Below are 20,442 nucleotides of genomic sequence, written 5' to 3' on the forward strand. Positions count from 1 at the left end.
TTCCTGTTAAATAACATTGACGGAAGCGGAAATAATAATCCATACCAACACACACCATTGCAGAAATCATAGCATCGCTGCAAGCAACAGTGTTTCCCCGCTGGTTCGGCAATGTTAAAATGCATTCGCATTTTCATTTCGACGGCATTTAACAGCAACGCCAGTCTGATCCCAACAACAGCCGACAAAACATGCAACAGCAAACATTTTATTCCACGGCTGTGATGCTGCCTTCATACATTGCATGCCATCATACCGACAATGAGCCAACATCGCACCACTGTGTTCGATGCTGGGTCCCATTGCACAAGCTGTGCGGCATGAATGAATGAAATGTTTACTTGCCAACGTTTGTTGTGTAAATTGCTTCCTTGTCACCTTGACATACAGATGGCGCCGTTTCGAACCACACGACCAAGCAGCTGAGTTCTAACCTCACTGTTATACCCCGTGTATGTTGTAATTCCCAACGAACCCAACATTTTTACATTGTAAAGACAACAGCCAATGGATCTGCGTGCTGCTCTGTGGTGGTTGGCAGATGTTTGTCAACCAAAAGGAAGATACATTTTTCGCCGGTAGTATGTTATCGTGCTGCTTGGTCGTCGTCGTGGTTGGGTCTTCTGTTTTAACATAGGAGATTTTTAGCCTCTGATTGGAGTAGGTTGGTATACAACACCGGCCAGCTCGCTTAAGTCAGTAGGCTAACACTGAAACCGTCGTCGTGGTTGTCGTTCCCGTCTGTTTGCCTGCGCTACAACAACAGGCCGTTCTTGATTATGTTATGCGGCATTCTGACTGTTAGGTTCTGTTGGCTGGCTGGCTGGCTGGCTGGCTGACTGGCTGGCTATACGATGCTACTTGTTCGTGTTGGGTGAATGAATGAACAAACGGTTGGTTGTGTGTGCCTGTGTGCCTGCCTTGTGGAATGGGTAAACGATAGCAGCGACGACCATAACCGAACCGAATGTGCCGAACGTAATGCGAGCATTTTCAGTTTGAATTTAGATACGAAAGCATTTGGGAGTATCTCGAAGATACGCGGTTGATGAAAATATACAACAACAATAAAACACACACACAAATCTATTACAACATTAAAGCCAAGCATTACAAAATCAACCAACAATTCTAAGTGAAACGGCTGGAAGTTGGAAAAATACGTTACTACGAAGAAATTTTGAATTTTAATTTCGTAAAGACGAAACTTGGAAAATAAACTCAAATATTTTTTTTTGACAAAAAAATTGAAAAAAAAAAATTAACGAAAATTGTGAATTAAAAAAATAAGTATTTTAATTTTTTCTTTGGGGAAAAATTATAAAACAACGTGGGCGATTATGTTAACGGCAAATCTTACTTAGAGCGGAAAAAGTGCGTGCGTTCGTTCGTTCCTGCGTGCGTGCGTGCCATTAGCAAAGTTTAGTGAAGAGTGCTTTTGTGAATGATCGGTGAAAATTATGCTGCTGATCCTCAACATTGCCAAAAACCGCCAAACACCGCAACTCTTTCTCTCGCCGTGAGTTACGTGAAAAATAGCAACAAATTCACGGCGGAAACATGTTGGGCCAGCCGCCGCAAAACCCCACCGAATAAATCCCAAAAACAAATCTAACTTAACCCAGTAAAGAAAAGAGCAAATCTCGAGTAGTAAAACATATATTTCGTTTTTTTTTTCCTGCCAAGAGACCCCAAACATGGGCGCTTCACTCACCAAACACCAGCACCGCCAGCAGCAGCAGCGGCTCTCGCTGCTGTCAAATTATTATCGGTCGCAATTTCGATTTCAGTGAGCGAATGTGTGTCTTATGGTGCGGCCGCAAACTTTTACGAATTACGAAACGCTAATTGTTTGCTGATAGTGAGTGGTACGAAAAAACAACAACAACAACAACAACGCCAGCAAAGAATCAAAAAAAAAGCGCTAATCTGTCGCAAACGAATACCGCGCTATCTGCCATGTGAAAATCTTCACAAGAAGTGTTTCTCGTAACAAGTGATTTCATGAATGAATGAAAAAAGAAAAATTTATCGCAAGTGCAGTGGAGGAATATCCTGGCTGGCTCTCAGGCCCGGCTGCAGTTGTTGAAAAATAAACAAGTGAAAAATTACAATTTTCCCCGAGAAAACCGCGAGTCATTATTGTGTCGAACCGAACAAAGTCAAACACCTTCTAATGGACTACGTGCGCTTTGACAAACCGCAAAATACAAAAAAAAAAAAATAACGCAACGATAAGCAGAGCAAAACAATTTTCCGGTTTTTGTGTCAATTAATAAAAAAAAAAAGAAATAAAAAATAAAAATTTGCCAAAAAAAGTTTGAATTATCAGAAAAAAATCTTTTACGCAAATACAAGCCCCCCCGCCACCCAACCAATCGATACGATACGAATTTGAAATGTGTCCAAAGCCAATGAAAACAAGATAATCACAGAGCCATTAATTAATACCCCAAAATACAACTCCAAAACAACATCGACAACAACAACAAAAAAGTGAAATCGTTACAATTTTAATTCAATTATTTTTTTCTTGTTCGAAAAGTCAAAAGAAAATCATCGATTTTCATCTGTGGCAATGTTTGAAACAAAGCAGTTAAATGAAATCGATTTTGAAAATTTTGAAATAACCAAAAGGAAGAAAAAAATTATTATTATCAAGAGAAATAAGTGAAAAAAAAAATATTGAAGAGTACAAAAAAAGTGTTTGATTGATTTGGAAAAAAAAAATAAATAAATAAAAGAAAAACATCGAAGCCTCAACTTTAATGAAAGAAATATATTCTTCAACATTTTGCCAATAAATCGGAGGAAAAATTAATATTTACAAAAAGGTAAAGATAATATTTGTTACTATTTTTTTTTCAAGTCAAAAATTATATTAAAAATTGTAGGATTGTATTTTTATGAAATCAAAGAGAAGCTAAAAAAATAAGTTTTAGTAGGATAGTTAAAAATATCAGACTGGTTTTAGGAAAGAAATATTTATTTATTATTACTATTATTATTTTTACTACTTTTATTTTTTATTTTATTTATTTATTTATTTATTTATTTTAAATAGCCTCTTCTTCGCATGTGAAATAATTTATTTATTTTATTTTATTTATTTTTTTGAAAAATAGCCTTTTTTCGCGTGTGAATTAATTTACCAAAAAAAAAAAAACATAAAAATTTAGTTGCAATCATTTAAAAGCAAACAGTTGTGTGATATTGTTTTTAATAATTGCTGCAATATTTTATTATATATAATAATATTTTTAATTTATTATTAAGTATTCGGTTAGACTATACAAAATTCCCTGTTGTGGTGCGCAGTTTTTTTTTCAGTTTCTAATGGCAATGTAAAAAATTAATTGATTTAAAAAAAATAAAAATAATAAATAATAAGCTTCTGAAGAAGTTGGAAAAAAGACCAGTGAAACGTTGAGTTGAAAAATGAAAAAAAAAATATTCTGCAAAAAATGATACAGGTTATTAACTACTGACTTGCCATTGACTTTGTCCCCAGTACTTCTGACCTAGTGTAGACAAGCAATGCTTTTTTGCTACAGACATTTTGCCTGAGTTTGACATTCAGAAGTCACTTTAGTGACATTGTCAAGAGTAAGTATGTAGTCCATGAGAGACTTTGGAATTAGGGAGTCAGGACATGAGACGACATATTGAGACATTGGAATTAGGGAGTCAGCAGTCAATGTGAGCCTGCTTAAAAAAAAATATTTCTTTTGTCGTTGAAAATCGGTTCTCAAAGTGTTATCGACAGCTTCATTAAAATTTGATGTAACATCGGGATATAAAAAAGGAAGATATATTTTAAAATGAAGAAAAACTTCATAATTCTTAAATATTGTGGCGGCATCGCTAAGGCTTCCTCATGTAATACCGCTTCTCCAAACATTTTCGAGAAGATTCTGTTTCAATATAATATATATATTTTTTAAATTTTCCCACAAAGTAAATTTCGGAGTCGAAAAATCTTTTTTTTTTTGTCATTCCGTTTGTAACGCCCGTACATTTCCGCCCGTCTATGGAAATCAGTCTAGCTTCCGAACGAAATGAAGTAGGTTGATAACATTTTACTCAAATGTATGTTATGTCTGCAGGACTTTTGGTATTGAAAATGGGTGATGTAGGTCCACGTTTTGGTATAGCCCCCATATAATAGTACCTCACTATTTTCGGTATTTTGATGATTTTAACGACATTGGAATTTTGTTCAAATTTGGTATTTGAAGTTCGTAATGAATACTACAGCCTAAGACAGAAACTTGTTTGTGCAGCTCCACGTCTTTGTTTAACCCCAATATAACGATACCTCCCTATATTCGGTATTTTCATGATTTTAGCGACATTATTCACCGAATTTTTTGTTCAAGTTTCGCATTTGAATATTGTAATGGCTTGTAACAAAAGTTGCCTATGCAGGTCCACGTCGTCATATAGACCCTAACGTAACGGCAACATTCGGTATTTTTAAGATTTTAACAGAATTTTTAAGGGATTTTATTTAATTAATTTTTTTTTTTTTTGAAAATTTTTAAAATTTGTTCCAAATGTTGGAGGATTTTAAAAAATCGGCCCGGCCGAACTTACATCTTGTTTACTTGTTTATATCATCATTTTGTGTTTTAAATTTACCGATATTTGTCGATTACTCATTTTTTTTTTAATGTTTACAAGACCTTTATAATTGGAAAAATTGAAAAAAATAGTCGGATCTTGCAGGTTCTGGAAAAAATCATTTATTTAGAAAACAAATATTATTTTTTTTTTTTTTTTTGAAATATCGTTCATTTTTATAAAATCTGATTTTTTTTAAGAGATTTAAAATTTTATAGCTCCATTTATTTGCTCTCTCTTTTTGTATTCGTATTTTTGGAGCGAAAACAAATTTTGATCGAAATGAATTTGAATTTGTGTCTACCAATTTAAGTCTGATAAAAATGAAACTTTTGGTGAAAACAACTGGTGTTGAACTTTACCTTTCTATATTTAACGTTTCTATCGAAATTTTTAATTAAGACAAGTTAAAATTGATATTCATTGAGATTGTTTTTTTTTTTTTTTTTTGACATCGAACATGTTTTTGTAAAACTCTTTTTTTTAGATTGACAATTCCATGGTAGAAGAAAACAGGTAGTCCCATCGACACAGCTGCTGGGACAAGGAACATTTAAACCAATTTTGGAATTGAAAATTTTAAAGATTATTGAAATTTGTTTTTTTTTTTTTTGACATATCAATGTTTCCAAGCTTTGATGCACTTACCTGGACAATTCCTTTGATTATACATCAAATAAATGGCAAACCCTCGTAAAACGCGTAATTTAGATTATAATGCGTTGGGCGTTTTAGACCACTTTTAGACTAGTCATTTTAAATCTACTCGATTTCTAAATCCAACTTTCAAATTCTACTGGTTTAGACTAGTTTAAAATGATATAAAATGTCAGTCAGCTGTCATTTGTTTATGTAAACAAACGTGTTTTTTAATTAAAATAAAAAAAAACAAATAATTATCGGCATTCTGCCAATATCTGACAGAATTTAGAAATAAGTAAGATCCCTTATGATCAGGAAATTATATAGGCATATATACTATATATACCTGAGCTGTCATTAAAGCTTTTTTCAATATTTTTACAATTCATTTTTTTTTCTAAAAATTATGGCATAAATACTAGCAAATATTATTTATAATTTTTATTTCACTCACAAGAAAAATATTTTCAAATTTATGCATCACCTTCGTTGGCTACGGTGTAGATGATTAAAGAATCACGCTAAATCGCTTATGTTCTATACTTTTATGACTTTTTAATGATTTTTTCATTTTATATTATTTTTAATTGCTAGGCTCATTTTGCACCATTTCGAATATTTTTAAAATATTCAAGATTTTTATTATATACACCCACATATCACATTTTCTGTTAGTTTTGTTTACTTTTGAAAAAAAGGTGGAAAAAAACGATTTTTTCTATTGTAGAAATGTCAAGTTTAAGAATAATATGACAAATGTGTCTGGTATTGCGATTATTTTTTTCTTTGAAAGAGAAAACTCACACACATGAATATTTAGATTTATATATAAAAATTATATTCAAAAATAATAATATTTATATTGAGAGATAAAAATATCAATATCTTCATTCCTTCAACAAAATACATTTTCGACACTTTTTCAAATGTCAAAATGGGCAATCTTTCATGGTAGAAGAATACAGGTAGATGCATCAATATTTGGGAATATTGATATGCTACAATTTTTAAAAAATATTTTCTCAAAAATAACAAGATTTTTATATGTTTTCTTATACGACGTCAATTATTGGAGGTTATTATCATGGTACAATAAGGAGGTAGAACATTTTCGTAAAACTACAGAAATACAGCCATGAGGCTATGCCCACTTCCTGTCAGACTAATTCAAAATTATAAAATTAAAAATATGATCCAATCATTCAATTTCATGGCTAAACTGGTTAATAGCTTTAATGCGCTAGCCGCAATTTACGTTTCTTCCAATCATTGGTTTTGAAAATATTAGTTATACAAAATTGACAGAAGTCGGGCACATTTAGAAAAAAAATTTAAACAGCTGATAGTTTTACCTTACCTTTTTATTGAACCATTATTATAATTAATGTTTTTCAACAATTTTTACGAATTTCAATATTTTTTCATTAAACATTTTCAGATGGTAGAAGAATACAGGTAGATGCAACAAAGCCTGGGAACATTTATGTGTCAAAAAATTAAATGTATTTTCAAATATAAGTAGATTTTTATTTGTTTTCTTTTACGACGTCATTCGGAGGTTATCGTAATACATTTTTCAACAATTTTTACAAATTTAAATATTTTTTCATTCAATATTTTAATTTCCAAAATTAGTTTGACAGTTCATTGTCGTAGCAACTGTGTCGATGCGAATACCTGTATTCTTCTACCATGCAAACTCTACAACATTGTGAAATGTTTACATTGAACAGCTGTCTGGCTGGAATCAGCTGTGTTAAGTATTTTCGATTAAAATAAAGTTGTAAAATCCGTTATCATCTAATAGTACGTTTACATGCACATTTTTTACCGAGTTTATCATATTAATTGATCAATCGCAATAAATTTAACATATGTTTTGACAATTAAATTTATAGTGATTAGGATTAACCCGGATAAACTTATAGCGTGTTTACATACGAACTATATTCACGGATTAGTGTTATAAGTTTAACGCACGTTTTCCACAGTCATATTTGTGGTGTCTTGCCATTTATTAGAAATTGATGTGTTGAGAACATCTATTCACCAACTCGTTTATACATATGTCTTTAAACTCATTTTAACGGCATTTGGAATTAACATATGCCATGTTATTCATGCATTTGCAAATCATAATAAATTTATGATAATCTATTCTCTCTGATAAATTTTATGATCTATTTAGATTAGCAACAAAACAGGTTTACTCCAAGAAAAAAAAAAAGAAGCATAACAAATTGCCCTGACCAATAACGATTCGCAAGCAATTAAAAAGCGTTCCAATTATTCAAATTTTATTTTTTTATTAAGTTTTACTTTCTTTTGGCAATTTATTAGGTGCACATTATTGGGTTAACATCAAATAGGGTTAATGAACTTATAACATATTTTGCAATCTAACGAATGATTAACCTGAAAAATAGTAGTTATGTAAATAAAACAAGGAGATTCCATAGCATATATGTTTATTTCCACTCAAATTGCCAAAAAAATCAACAACTAAATCACGAATCTTATCTATACGATTGGTTTTTATGGCCGTATAAGGAGATTTTAATGACTTAAAAATGTAGGCACAAAGAATTTGCGTTTTTGACAATTTCAGTTATCTTATATCAATATCAGAGCAATGAAATGGGATTAGGTTTGTTAACAAGTTTAACAAATTTCTTTTGACTGATAAACATACGATTGAGGTTTTAGTGAGATTTGTATTTTTAATCATGGAAGCTTTGGGTTCGAATAAAAATTAAATGTATAAAGAAATTAAATACTTGGTGCTTTTTTGACTCCTACTTCAAATTATATGTGGAATCAAGGAAAATAAAGCAGATCAAATATATCGCAATGAAATCCTCTTTTGTATTTGAAATACTCTTAAAGTACGTTTACATGCACATTTGTTTCGGCTTAACCGTGATAATTTACCAATTTATTAAAATTATTACATTTATTGTGAATGGCTCAATATCAGGGCTATTTCTTTCAAAAAAATTGTTTATAAACGCACTAATTTGACAAAATATTTTTAAACCTTATTCACACCGAATATGTTTTAATAAACATGAAGCCATAATAATAGCCCATTTAGACCGACTCGATTTCTAAATCCTACTTGTTTAGACTAGTTTAAAATTATATAAATATCAATCAGCTGATCTTTGTTTACGTATACAAACGCGCCTATTTATTTATATTATAACAAAAAAAACAATATAATCTCTCGGAGTCTGCGAATGTCTGACAGAATTTGGAAATTTTTGAGGGAATTATATACGCATGTATACAATATATTCCTGAGACGTCATTTCAGCAACAATATTTACATATACAAGGGCTCTTTTCGGGTTTTTCTTATTCATATACTTTTCCCAAAGTTCATATAGTTTACATCCTGCATCCACATTTTTGTGTATCTCTATTTAAAGCCATTTTGAAATGTAAGTAAACGATACACAAACACATTTGCCAATTTTGGTAAAGCGTTGTATTGTTAGGAGCAAAAAGCAGTTTTGAATTCCAGAATACTTTGTTTTATTATTGGATTTATTTATTATTATCTTAAATTCATTTAATTTTGGGATGATTAAGATAATGCCCTTAATCATAGTAAAAGGGTATAGTCTCAATGGGATCTTAGATGTTCTACCAGACATTCAAAATTAGACTACATATCCACATTAGCTTACTTTTTAAAACAATTTACGCTTGGTACTGTGATTTCAATCACAATCTTGTATTTTAACAGCCACAGGCGAAATCTGTAAAAACTCATTGACATTTGACATTTTTCGAAACAAATAGAAATAGTTATAAATTATAGCATATGATCACGACCAGCTGATTACCATACTGCGTTTAGATACGAATTCTTTGACGCTTTTAAGCCTGACAATTGACCAATCATAAACTACAAAGTAATTGATGTAACAATTCGTATCTAAACGTAGTTCAAATGTCAAAACTCAATATTAGGGTTGAAATCAAACATTTTGACATTAGAAATCAAACAATTGCGTTTACACACAAAATATTTACCGGGGTAATCCCTAATTATTTACCATGGCAGAAGAATATAGGTAATCGCATCGACACAGCTGCTGGGACAATGAACTGTCAAACCAATTTTGGAATTGAAATTTTTGAATGAAAAATTATTCAAATTTCTAAAAAATTAAAAAAAGCTTATTATAATAACGTCCGATTGATGTCGTATAAGGAAATATATACTACGAAAACCGATTTCCCTTTATGATATCGAAAAAATGCAATAATAGTAGATTCGTGCAGGGTCGGGAACAGAGCACATATTTTTTGTCGAATTCACACATATTAACTAGAACTTCAGATTAATAAGGAAACTGCAAACGTGGCATTGAGGCTAAAAGAGATCATGGTAGAAGAATACAGGTAGTCGCATCAACACAGCTGTTGGGACAATGAACTGCCAAACCAATTTTTAAATTAAAAAAAAATTGATGAAAAATTATTGAAATTTGTAAAAATTATTGAAAAATTAATATTACAACAACCTCTGATTTGCCTTGTATAAAAAACATTTAAAAATCCAATTATTTTTTATAAAACATTTTAAACATTTTGACATATCAATGTCACCAAGCGTTAATGCATCTACCTGTATTCTTCTACCATGGATCTATTTAACCCCTTACTTTTTAACCCTAATTCAAAGTGAACATATCTAAAATATTCTTATGTAATATTTCTTTTTTTATCAAACCAACCTACCGAGAGCATAATTGAAAAATTCTCTCAATTTTTCAAAAACATCAACCAATTTCATGTGCGATTTTAATGCAAATACACATGCATGCATGCCGGCAAAAGTCACAACTTTCGCTTTTAACAAAACAGCAAAAAATAAAAACAAAAAGAAGCAAATAAAACATCATAAAACATATTCACGTCATATACAGCTGGGTGCATGGTGCATGAATTCCCCCCCCCCCCCCCCCCCCCCCCCCCCCAAAAAAAAAATGCACACAACGACAAAACCTAGATTAGAGCAAAAAGTTGAATAAAAACGCACAATGACAAAATAAAAAAAGCAAAAACATGACAGAATTTGCACAGTAACCGAGTGACTGAGTTTTATGCCGTTGCTAGTGGCGTTTTCTATTTATTCATGTGGATTTGCAAAAAAAAGAGAAGAAGAAAAAAAAAACAACAGCCAGGCACATTTGTTATGTTCATTATGCCGGAAAAAAACAATAATAACAACAACAAACCTCACAATAGGCCAAAAGATGAAGTGGAGTGCTTAATATAAATGCGAATACACCACATTGACAAAAAAAACAGAATTTAAAGCAAAACAAAAACTAATATGCTGTTATCTCCAATGTGAGTGAGTGTGTGTGTTTGTGTGCGCGCTCTCTTGTCATTTTCTCTATCATAAGCCAAAGTTGTCGTCACTTGACTGGAAGTTATCGAATATTTCAACACGGAAAAAAAATTCATGTCATACGTCACTTGATTAAGTCGCAGACAAACAATAGACGGCTGGAGAGGAAAAGAGAATGAATCAGCTGACCGACCGAGTAGCAAATTGTCAACTTTTAATCGCATAATTGGAGTTCAATAAACGTAACGGCGATACCAACAAAATATTCACAATAAGATAATAGAGCAAGTGGAAAACATAAAAAAAATTCCATTCCCACATAGAAAATGATTAAAATTTATAAATAAAATAAATTGTTTATTTATTAGAAAAGGCATAAAAATAGATCATTTACAATCAAAATTTTATACACAAAAAATAAAAAGGAAAATAAATAAAACATACAACCTAAAACTATCAAAATTGTTAAAATTTATTTCGGTTTTAACAAAGAGCAATATCACAAAAGTGTCCATAGTTTGGTGTTTGTTTATTGTTTATTTTGTAAATGGAATATACATTCAAAATTATTTTGTCTTATCTCTTACAATAAGGCACGATTTTTTTCAGAATTGTTCATTGTGGTTTTTTTTCTGACCGCGGACACAATTGTCTGAGTCTGAAATACAAAATTGGAGCAAAAATTTAATGAAATGGAATTTAATTTCGAAGTAGAATGTCCATTAAATTGTCTAGGCCGTTTCGATTATGATGACCTTCTGCCCCTGTATTTACTTGACAATCTGGCACCTTGTTAGTTAAGTGCCATCTAGTGGCGTATATAATAATTACTCGTGCACTATACATGTGCTCTGTTCCAGTCATGGTAGAAGAATACAGGTAGTCGCATCGACACAGCTGCTGGAACAATGAACTGTCAAACATATTTTGAAATTGAAAATGTTCAATGAAAAACTATTCAAATTTGTAAAAGTTGCTGAAAAATGTCGGAAATAGCATCTAAGTTTGGAATAAGTTTAGATTTGCTCGAATTGGTCACCTTATGGCACGAATTATAGCCTTCAAACGGCCAATGAAACCGCCACACGCTGTCCGAATATTGCTCTGCGGTATTTTGGCCCATTCCTGGCGAAGCGCTTGCTTGAGGTGATCGACACTTTGGTATTTTTAAGTGTTAACCTTGCTTTCCAAAATACTCCAGACACAATAGTCCAACGGATTGGTATCCGGAGATTTTGCTTTTGTACGGTTGTAAACAATATAATGAACTGTCACTGGAATAATTTTAACAGCTGTCGGACGAGTGGCTTTGAAATGACAGCAGTCTGAAGTTGGTTGCAGTTTGTTCATCTCACCCAAATATGAAGAAATCACGCTTGAATTCCATCGCGAATAACTATTTTTTCCGGAAAATTCTCACCAAAATGCTTTTGTACGGTTGTAAACAATATAATGAGCTGTCACCGGAATAATTTTAATGGCTGTCGGAAGAGTGACTTAGAAATGACAGCAGTCGAAAATTGGTTGCAGTTTTTTTAATGAAAAATTACTGACATTTGTAAACATTTTTGAAAAATGAATATCATAGCAACTTCCGATTGGCCTCGTATAAGAAAACATATAAAAATCTACTTATTTTTGAAAAACAAACAACATTTTAAATATTTTGACATATTACTGTTCCCAAGCGTTGATGCATTTACCTGAAATCTTCTACCATGCAGTTCATATCAGAGTTATATATAGTTTACATTATGCAATTTTAAAAAAACCTGTTTATAAACAATACTCAAAATAAATTTTTCAAATGAAGCCTGTGCCAATTCAAAATTATTCAAATAATATTTATAATTTAACAACGAAACAAAATTACCATTCCTAAATTTAGGTACATAAAGTACTTTACTATGTTTCTCCCATTAACACCAATCAATAACGTCCATCAAAAATTACTTCCATATGATTTCTACAAATTAACTAATTACACACTTAGGTTTTAGGGGTTATTGCTTATAATATGTAATTAACCACATAAAAAAGAGAAACAAAACAAATGTTTTGTTGGTATTTCCTTTTACGGATTTTTAAAGAAAGGTTGAAATATGCCCCGATATGACTCTAGGTAAAAGCTTTAAATTATGAAAACAATGAGTAATCCTCCACACATTAGTGCAAAATCATAGCTTTAAAAAAAATATTTTTGCTTTGGAAACATGAATCAGTTTCTCAGAAAAATATATGCATGTTTACACAAAACAAAATATAAATCATGCAATTGTTTGTAGAACTTAAATTGTTTACCACAACAATGTGCAATTACATAAAACATTTTCATCGCCACCGCATTGAAATGTCCGCCCATCACCAGCCGCGTTTTTTTTAGAAAATTACGCACCAATTTTCGCAATTGATATTCAAAGAAACAATAGCTACACCATATAAACATATCACAGATTTAAAAGTTCATATGATGAATGAATGATTGAATGTGTGTGTGTGAACAAATGATTGATACCGAAATGTTAAGTATATTCTAATTTATCGAAACGAATCAAGAATGGTCAACAATAGAACAAACTGCAAAATCCAAACATTAGTGCTTACATAAATTGAAATTCAAATTGGAAATAAGAGAAGAAAAAAAAACAGACAACCAAAATGCATGCATAACAATTATAAATGTACTTAGGAGGAAATCACATTAGAATTGTGTTCTTTTGCACACAAAAATAAAAATATCTATTTGGGTTACTCTCAAGAAAAAAGGTGCGACTGAAACAACTCGTTTTTAAATATAACCCAAGGTTTACACTAGACAAATTGTGTGGAAGAATCAGAGATGTGTTCTACTAGAAAAAAATAAGCATTTCCTGAGGCATTATCAGGCGAAATAGGGTTTACACATGTACTGTCACTTTTATTATCCATGTTTATGTCAAAATTTGCCATTTTACATATGACATATAAGTTTTGCTATCACACACTTCCATATGACTTTTTTACTTCCAATTTAATATAATGTATTTTTTATTACATAAAAAATACATTATATTAAATTGATGTATCTTTTATCGCAAATTTAATTTTGTATATTTTTACACAACAGAACACTTTTTTTATTAAATTACATTTTTCCGCTAAGAATAGGGCTCGCTGTTAACGAAAAAGTACGTATGTAATCTACTCACGTATTTTACAAATGAAATGTCGTCTAGGTATCACACGATATTTGCAACTTCTACATATGGAAAATTTGATATTACATATATTAAAAAATATTTCGTGTGATAGAACCTTTAAGGTTGAAACAGATCGTTTAAAGTTTAAATCGTGACTTCGGCGTGAAAATACAACACTGTTGTCATTATAGGCTGAAAGAAACGAGAAAATACAACACTGTTGTCAGCTACAAATGGCAACACTGTTGACTTTTCACACCGAAGACACGATTTAGGTTTTCATCTGCTACAGCCTTTATGGCCAAGCATCTTTTTTTCAATTTTTAAATCTTTATTCCGAATTCTAAGCAAATTTACAGGGGCGAGGATACTCATTTTACGAGGATACGTCATTTATTTGACACTCAATCAATTTTATTAAAACATGTTCGGTATAAATAAAATGGCAGAATTGCTTAAAAAAATAAATAAAAAATTAAAAGAGTAGATTTTTATATGTTTTCTCATACGACGACATTCGGAGGTTATTATAATACGCGTTTTTCAACAATATTTACAAATTAAAATAATTTTTATTCAACATTTTCAATACCAAAATTGGTTTGACAGTTCATTGTCCCAGCAGCTGTTTCGATGCGACTACCTTTATTCTTCTACCATACAACTGATAACTGAAAATCGCGTTGTGTGAACAATGCTTAAGTACAGAATTAGCTGTTTTTCACAGCATTGTGTTATGCTAGGTTTACATTCAAAATGTTGCGTTAAAGTTCTAAAATCTATTGAATATAATTTGGATAGATGCCATATTTTCATAAAATGAGTGTTTGTTATGAAAAATACCAGTTTTAGAGTTTGTTGTCATTGTTTGAAATGAGACGAGAATTTTTTAGTTAAGAGTAAAGTTCGTTATTTGTTTGTATTCTCTGACAAATACGGCTGCTTATAGAACTAGTTCGGCATATGAATTCATTAATTCTCATAATAACAATAATTATTTTTGCTTTATATTTTCTAGTAAAGCTTTCAAATACCTAATAGGGGTTTCCAACAGGCATCCTACTTAGTTAGATGGGAAAGTAATCATAGTCCAGCGTCAATAGAAGTGCATTTTTGGTTTAGAGGAAATATTTTAGTCTGCCTTTTCAAATTAAAGAAATTTAATTTTTTTTGGTGTATTTCGACTAAAATCTCACGGTAATGTCATGAGTAATTTTTGGAGCGTTCTTTTATTTACTTGGAAATAATTAACAGCAATTGAATGATGTTGTCCTTATTACAATTAATTGAAGGTTACCACATTTTAAATAATAATATCCAGCTCTGTATTTCTGTAATATTTCTTTTCAAATTTAACTGCTTTGAAAATAGTTTCCCATCTCTGGTTTGTGGATATACAAGGGATTTATATATGAATATTTTAATAATGAATTGTACACATAATTAAAAGGTTACCTTTTTAATTCTACCACGATATTGCACTTTGCCTTCAACAGAAAAGACATACATTAATTGCCAAAATAAAATAAAACAAGTTACATGGTAAAATTAAGAAGGTTAAGTTATCTCAAATAAGTGTGCCTATCTCTGAATTTACTGTAATTTACATTGTCAAATTTTACTGCATAGAAAACAGGTTCCCATCTCTGATTTGTGTATATACAATGGATTTATAAATATACATTTTGGCAATGACATTTTGTCATAATTATAAATTAGAAAACAAAATTGTAAACTTATGATTTCATGTCTTTACCTTCTTAATTCTACCATGACAAGTTACAAAAACAAATTTAAAATAATAAATTAAATTATAAAATGTCTAATAGTTTACCCCTCACTTATGTATTTCTTAAACCTTTTCTTATCATTTCAATTGTTTTTCTTAATAATTTATTTGCAATATTAAAATCACACTGATTTGAGAAAACTTGTTTTGTGTAAAGGTCATGTTAGTAGAAAGTACAACTATGATTAGTTTAAAACTTCTCCAATTGGAACGTTTTTTGTCGAGTGTATCGATTATGCTGTTGTTGTTATTAGATGTCGTTACTATTCTAAACATTTTGTTGTTAATTTTATAGCTATTATGTCTATGGGTTTTCACTATTTATTTCCCCTCATTTTCAATTTCACTTCTTGCTTTTGTTTTTTTTTTTTTTTTTTTTTTGCTGCGGCGACTTTTCCTTACTTCTGGGTGTCTGTTTAAAGTTCGTTGTGCGTTCGAGTTTTTCTTTTCTATTTTTTGTTTGTTTTGTTTTTCTTGCTCTCCTTTTTTCAGCGATGTTGTTTTAGTTTTAGCGAAGAGTAATAGTGATTTTTTTTGGCAACCGATTTAATGTGCTTTAAATGTTGGCGACATTTGTGTGCGTCTGAGATTTAGATTTCCCCCCAGAGAAGACATTTTTGGGGACGTTGAGAGGGCGGGGAGGCATGGTGTGTGCGATATTTGTATTTTTATTTCACTCGTTTCGCCTTTTCCCTCTTCGTTTCTTTTAAAGTATATTTCCACACATACATATAGAATAGATTTAGCTATGCTGTTGTTGCTTTTGTGGGAAATTTCGTAAATCTTCTCCACTAATTCCTTGCTTTAGTTTTATTTTTTTTTTGTGAAGAGTTCTTCTAAGTTCTTTCGATATTGCGTTTGTTATTGTTAATATTTAGCTTTAAGTTCTTATGGATAATTTCCAAGAAAATTCCATTTCGTCATGTCGTTATATTTAAATCACATGTCTAGTCTTGTGTGTGTGTGTTTTTTTTCTTTCTAACATAGCAGATAATTTGTCTGATTGAAATATTCGAAAGGTCAGAGACCGTTGAAAATGGGAAACAAAACAAAATGTTTTATGTGAAATTGTCACTTGTGTACCTTGACTTGGGATTTTTTTTTAATTTAGAAATATAGTTTTAAATTAAGAAAAATTTTAATATTTTCTAGTTGCAAAATTCTATGTTTGTAAGGAATTTATTTTTAATTTTATGTGTAAAATATTGAAACATGTCACTTGAGCCCAAGAAGATATCAAATTAAACAGTTTTTATAATATTTATGCATGTGAACCACCCTAAAACCAGAATGAAAAGAACAGCTGATCACCACAAATGTTGTCAAAAATGACTTTGTGAATGAATGCTCAGTACGAAAACGTTACAAAGAGAGCAAAGGGGTACTTTTACAGCTGATCCATGGCAGAAGAATACAGGTAGATGCATCAACGCTTGAGAGCATTAATATGTCAAAAAATTTAAATGTTTTTTTCAAATATTAGTAGATTTTTATATGTTTCCTTATACTACGTCATTCGGAGGCTATTATAATTCGGGTTTTTCAACAATTTTTACAAATTTAAATAATTTATCATTCAACATTTTAAATTCTAAAATTGGTTTGACAGTTCATTGTCCCAGCAGCTGTGTCGACGCGTCTACCTATATTCCTCTACCATGAGCTGATCTCATTATTAACTTCAACAATGGAACATAAATTTCATCCGAGTTAAAAAAACTGCAACCATCTTCAGACTGCTGTCATTTCTAAGCCACCCGTCCGACAGCTGTTAAAATCATTCCAGTGACAACTCTTTATATTGTTTAAAAGCATTTTGGTGAGAATTTTCCAGAAAAAAAGTTATTTGTGATGGAATTCAAGCGTGATAGTATGATTTCCTTATATTTGGCTGGAAAACCCCAAGTGGCTAGCGTTGGAGCACTCCAGCATTTAAATGTAAATAAATCAATTGTGTCTCGTACCATCGCTCGTTACCATGATACTGGTAGCGTAGCCCGACGTCAAGGACGTGGGCGAAAGAAAATAGCAACATCAGCAGAAATGGTTCGAAAAGTAATGAAGCGACTTGATCGAAAGCCGCGTCGCAGTGGCCGAAAAATGGCTCACGAGCTGAACATATCGCACAATATTTCATTCGGTAAATACTGAAAAATGAGCTCGGGAGACATTGAAATTCCAAAAAGTGCAAGAACATACACCGCAACAGAAAGAAAATAGACTCAAAAGAGCTAAAGAGTTACTTCGCTTGGCCGAAAGTGGTGAGCTGCCGAATTTGGGTTTTTTTCTGAAGAGAAAACATTCGTTGCCCAGCAGTTTGTAAACAAGCAAAATGATCGTGTTTACTTGCCCAAGAGGTCGGCTGAAAATGTGCACCTTCGGCTGGCACCAGAACTCAGGCGCCGGCCATGGTGATGGTGTGGGCCGCCATAACAGCCGATGGTCGCTCTCCGCTCGTATTAATCGACTGTGGTATTAGAATAAATTCCGAATATTATTGCGAAAATATTCTGAAGGGTGTATTAAAGCCTTGGACAAGCAAACATTTTGGACGCAGACCAAATGGTTACAAAATGAGGTTCCTCGCTTCATTTCAAGCGCACAATGGCCACCAAAATCTCCGGATACCAATCCGTAGGACTATTGTCTTGAGTATTTTGGAAAGCACTAAAATACCAAAGTGTTGATCACCTCAAGCAAGCGCTTCGCCGGGAATAGGCCAAAATTCCGCAGAGCAACATTCGGGCAGCGTGTGACGGTTTCATTGGCCGTTTGAAAGCCTTAATTCGTGCCAAAGCTGACCAATTCGAACAAATGTAAACATATTCTAAAATTTGATGCTATTTCCGACATTTTTTGCTTTCATTCAAAAAAATGTAAAAATTATGGCGTTTGACTTTATTGCAGTTTTTTATCTCACCCTGTATAGATAGTCGCATCGACACAGCTGCTGGGACAATGAACTGTCGTACCAATTTTGAAATTGAAATTTTTTAATTAAAAATTCTTCACATTGTAAAAATTGTCGAAAACCGCATATTAAAGTAACCTCCGATTGGAGTCTTATTAGAAAACATAAAAGAATTTACTTTTATTTGAAAAAATATTTTCAAATTTTTTGACATGTCAATGTTCCCAAGTTTTAATGCATCTACCTGTATTCTTCTACCATGCTCAGTACAAAAACGCAAATGAGTATTTTGACAGCTGATCCAATTATTAACTGTCAAAAATAGAGTATTAATTTTTTGTGCCATGGTTGCAACCCTGTTTAGATTTACATAACGTTTACATTAGACAATCCACATCTAATTAATTAACTTATCCCGATATAAATCCTAAAGTAGGCTTATGATTTCATAAGAAATTCCCCATCTTTGGCTATTAGTCACAACATCACGCGTAAAATCATAATTTTTTTCAATGTGACTTTTTGCACAATTTTAAGACGAAAAAAACACACACACACATTATATTCTTAGACAACAACAACAAACATGAAATTTATCTTGAGATCTGCTCACAGATTTTCACACCTAGACGTCAGACTTATTTGCCTCGTTTATCTGGGTCATTACTGCTTATTTTCAGTATTAACTCAAATGTAGAATTCCAACAACGCACACAAAAAATTTGGTTAAAGTAAAGCATTTGGAACTTATCTACAAAAAACATACGTTCACACATAAACATGTCAAATGGGCTGAGTATTGGAGTGCGTGTGTGTATATAATCTCCACCTCCAAATGAAAAAAACAACATCACTGAACTACATTAACTCTCAAAAAATTGAGTGTTTAATTTATAAAATAAAGTATATTAGGCCTCGCACAAATAAATGACCCACATTTAAATCAATAAATTTTAATACAAATTTATTTTCCAAATGTAAATATCCACGTGTGTGTGAGAAATTGGTCAGTCTGCAGCATCCTCAATAAAGAAAAATTCTCTAAAGTGGACGTTCTCCATGGAGAAACTATTTGTTTTTTATTCAAAACATAAATAAATGCATTTTCCGTTAACCATAAATCACTTGGCAATAATGAAAACATTCGTTTTGTTTTTTTTTTGTTCTTGAGGTCTTAATACGAAAATTATTAACCTCCTAACAATAAATTGTTTGTTACAAAGGTAAATGAAAACGAAAATTGTTTACAGACTTTTATTCAAAATTTCTAGAAGAAGAAAACCAAAACAAAACTATTACGAAATCTTCTCTTCACCTCATCTTTTTTTGTTGATATAATTAAGGAATAATTATTACACTGGGCGCAGACACACATAAACAATTGCTGTAACACCCCCAATAAATTTGCTATGAAAATCCCTCAACAAAAAGGGAAGCAGAGAGAAATGTCTAGAGCGGAAGATTCACATAAAACCTCCAAATTAATGTGATTAAAACATTTACATGAGGCCACACAGAGAAGCATAGACTCAGAGAAAAAGAAAGAGAGAGAAAACCTCTATTTGCGTCATTTGTTTGGGTTATGTTGTGGGTACTCACCACACCACATATACCTCAAACCACAGATCTTATATCCATATCCAAGTGTTGGCTATATTTGCCATGATACTGCCACCGATTGAGGTTGGCAAAGCAGCCATCACTTGGTTAGTGGGTTGATGTTTCCTCTATCTATGGAATCTGCTTTATTTTACTTCCAAATGATCAATGAACCAATCATTTAGTCTTTCAAACATTGATCGATCGCTCACTCAGCCTAGACCAAAGATTTACGCACAACAACGGCATGAAAAGAAAAACCACAGCGGTTAATGTGTAACGAGGTTTTTCCCATTCATTAGAGCAGACAACCAAGCAAAACCCTCGATCT

The 20,442-nt window shown here is 31.8% G+C and overlaps 1 protein-coding gene across 1 annotated transcript in view; it reads left to right on the top strand.

The window, feature by feature from the left end:
* Positions 1 to 930: 930 nt before the first annotated feature.
* Positions 931 to 20,442, top strand: part of LOC101891896 (uncharacterized protein DDB_G0284459-like) — a 182,025-nt gene continuing 162,513 nt past the window's right edge. The window contains exon 1 of the mRNA XM_059122734.1: positions 931 to 2,834. The gene's annotated coding sequence lies outside the window, so the exon portion shown is untranslated. The remainder of the gene's footprint in view (positions 2,835 to 20,442) is intronic.

The sequence above is a fragment of the Musca domestica genome, unplaced genomic scaffold, assembly GCF_030504385.1.
Source record: "Musca domestica strain aabys unplaced genomic scaffold, Musca_domestica.polishedcontigs.V.1.1 21, whole genome shotgun sequence".
NCBI classification, from domain to species: Eukaryota; Metazoa; Arthropoda; class Insecta; order Diptera; family Muscidae; genus Musca; species Musca domestica.